Below are 3,822 nucleotides of genomic sequence, written 5' to 3' on the forward strand. Positions count from 1 at the left end.
TATTGTAATGCCTGACACCATAAATTTCTCAAAACTGTGAACTTTACAGCAGAGAAGTGAATCTTAAGGCTTGTAAATTAAAAAAAAATTCTTTAGGTTGCACCTAACTATGCTAATAGTGACAGTGCAGGATGTGACAAAAGAATGTATAAAACACTGAAGGGAATGGGGGAAGCTGACCTAAATACATTTGGAAATGAGTGAAATCTGTGAGACTGGAGGCAAATGGAACTGTACATATGCAGTGTACTCTAGTTGAAAAAATTGCTTTGGGGCTATGAGTTAACAATTCTGAAACAACTATAACATACAAACTGGAACGGAACAGATAAGCAAATGGATGACTGATGGTGGGAGCCAGGCTTCTCGCTATTGAAGTGGGAGGTTATAGAAAGAGGCAAAAATAACACTACCCCATAATGGTAATGGAGTAGAGACATCAGTATAAACTCACATTTAGCTTAATATAGGTAGATATACATACATATGTAGATACTAATATATACTATACAAGCATATATTAACTTATATATTCATTGTATGTTATGTATATATTTATGGGTATGTGTATGTGTACTGATTAGTATACACATTTTTCCTTTCTCTGTCAGCTCAGAGAGCCTTGAAGCAGTGAGACCCTAATAGTAATGAACACAACACCCAAGTCATGGTTCTTACCATTCTTCAATAAAATAAACCAGGACTCCCTGGAGAAATGGCTGGTTCTAAAACTGGGGCAGGCCATAATAGAGATGAACCTGGAGTGTCTTGTAGTGCTAGACAGTAAGGAAGTGCTCAAACACAACAAAAAAAGCAAAATTGAAAAACTCCACGTTGGTGGGGGTATGTCAAAGGGACATAGAGTCCAACTGAAAGGCTCCAAATGGCCCAAACTGAAGCATTTTGAGGCATAAAATAGTGTTCAGTTACAACACAAAATGTAACATAAATATCCGTAAGTCCATAGCAATGCAGATACATTTTTGAATAAATAAATAGGCAAATATCCTGTGCAGAACAATTCTAAGAAATTTATGTAGATAATTCACTTTCCAGGAAGGGAAGTATAAGTGTGACCTGCAGACAGTGACTTCCTCTAAAGAGTACAATACAGAAAGGAGGAAGAAAACAGGAACTTTATTGAACAAATATAACCTTGATCAAGGTCAACACCAACAGTGAAGTTATGTTATTAGTCTGCTCCCTTCATAGGGTGTTATGGGATGGCACTTAACCTCTGTGGTCTTCCTCCCAAAGAAACATAATGCCAGTCCAGTCATGAGAACACCATCAGTCAAATCCAAACTGAGGGACATCCTACAGAATTATCTGATCAGGACTTCTCAAAATTGTCAAGGTCATCAAAAGTAAGGTAAGTCTGAGAAATTGCCAGAGCCAAGACTTACCTGAGGAGACATGATAACTAAATGTAATGAGGTGTCCTGGATGGAATCTTGGAACAGAAATAGAACATTAAGTTAAAAAAAAAAAAAAAACACACCCAAACAACAGCAGCACAACCAGCGTGGCTCAGTGGTTGAGTGTTGACCTATGAACCAGGGGGTCATGGTCCGATTCCTGGTCAGGGCACATGACCGGGTTTTGGGCTTGATCCTCAGTGTGGGTCTCGATTCCCAGTATGGGGTGTGCAGGAGGTAGCTGATCAATGATTCTCTCTCATCATTGATGTTTCTATCTCTCTCTCCCGTTCCTTTCCAAAATCAATAAAAAAATATTTTTAAAAAACAGTAACTGAGAAAATCTGAGTAGTGTATGAGCTTCAGTTAATAACATATCAATATTTGTTCATTAAATGTTCATAATAACAGGGGAAACTGTGAATAGAGTATATGGGGACACTTTATCTTTACAATTTTTCTGTAAGTTTAAATCTATTCTAAAATTAAAACTTTATTGTAAAGTATATGCTTTCAGAAAGAATTAGAAGGGTAGGATTATCTCCTTCTACAGTGGATTTCCTTTGCTTCTTCCAAGCACTGGGGATTACCAGCAAGCCACCATCAGCTTAATGAAACTTCTGAGTTGACGATTTAACAACACAGATAATTCAAAGGTGGACTGTACCTGGTGGAGGCATGGTGCACTTTGTGTTCACCTTTGTTCCTAAAATGCAGCCCTTTGGTGCTTCCCAGGGCTTTACCCTAGATCGCCTGGACTCCAACTTTTGTCCTTTTCCTACAAGAGATTTTCAAAAGCACCATTCAACCGTTTTCTCTCGTTCAGATCTGCAAATGCTCTGGGGTAAAAGTGGCCCCCAAATAGGCTCACTTGCCTTGATTCTGATGTCTGATAAATCTCCATTCCAAATGCTTCACTATTTGTACATTCTCCACTCCCTTTAATAAGATGATTTTATATTTCATCCAGTTTTTCCACAATTCCTTAGTGGGAGGATTGCTCCAAGTGACCTCCTTGCTTTATCTTTTGCAAAAATTCTCAAACTATTAGTGCTGTCGCCTTTCTGTTGATTGTTATGGTTTCCTTTAATATATTTTCTGGGGTTATCCAGAGGTAGCATAGGGTAATGAGTTTTCAGCACTCATCTTTAACTACAGCTTATTTTGAGGATACCTAAAGAAAATTAGAATCCTCAAATTGGTGTAGGATCTTACTCAGAGCAATATATCTGAAAATTAAAAATAAACTAGGTGAAAGATGAATCTAAATAACCACATCTAGAAAAAGTGATATGAGGACTTAGAATACATACATGCTTATATATACAGGGGTTGGCAAAAGTCAGTTTACAGTTGCTAATATATGAAACAATTCTGGTATTATAATTTATTGATTATTGTATTATTTTTCATGTGAACAACTGCAAATACATACATAAATATTTCTAATATGCATTTGTATGGGTCGGTTCTAACAAAATATTTAGACAGCTGGTCGGTTCTAACAAAATATTTTCTCTCTAGGAGAGAAAGCAACAATTTCAAGCTATGAAAACAATTTCCACTTAATAGCCTTCTTAATAAAACATGTTGCTTACAGGAAAAGGTGGTATAAATGAATTTGTGTTCTTCAAAATATCCTATATCATATATATGACTACAAAGGCACTGAATTTATATTAAAATGACAAATATTTAAAAGTTTCTCTTGATAGCACTATCTTATTAATTTTTTCCATTTTTAATTTAAAATCTGGGGAACTAATGTTCATAACTGCCATTTAGGAAGCAAACAAGAATGATAAACACTCACTGTTTTTGAAACAATGCTTTCTGGGATCATTGGGTCTTTCTCTGAGTACTGTTGTGCTTAATTATGGGTCACTGTTAATTAATCCAGAAGTGCTCTTTAAGCTGGTTGATTGTCAATAGTAATTATATATTCTTAAAGAGGTAAGCATTCCTTTTTATTTCCTGGCAGAATTTCAGTGTTGCACTTAAAATGAACAAGGTAGGGGTAAAGGGCAGTAAGTATGTCCTTGCAGATGTACTCCATCTGAAATCAGGAGAAATGAAAGATGGTTGCCAAAATGAATTTGTTAATATCATAAAAAACTATTCCATCTATTAATCAACAGATATATGTATATATTTTTAGATCCTACAAAATGCTGAGCTCTCAATTAGGTGCTTTGAATGCATAGATGACATTTTCCCAGCACCTCTGTAAGGTAAGTACTGTGTTTTTTTTTTAATATATTTTATTGATTTTTTACAGAGAGGAAGGGAGAGAGATAGAGAGTTAGAAACATCGATGAGAGAGAAACATTAGTCAGCTGCCTCCTGCACACCCCTCACTGGGGATGTGCCCGCAACCAAGGTACATGCCCTTGGCCAGCAGGAC

Source organism: Myotis davidii, unplaced genomic scaffold (genome assembly GCF_000327345.1).
Source record: "Myotis davidii unplaced genomic scaffold, ASM32734v1 scaffold104, whole genome shotgun sequence".
NCBI classification, from domain to species: Eukaryota; Metazoa; Chordata; class Mammalia; order Chiroptera; family Vespertilionidae; genus Myotis; species Myotis davidii.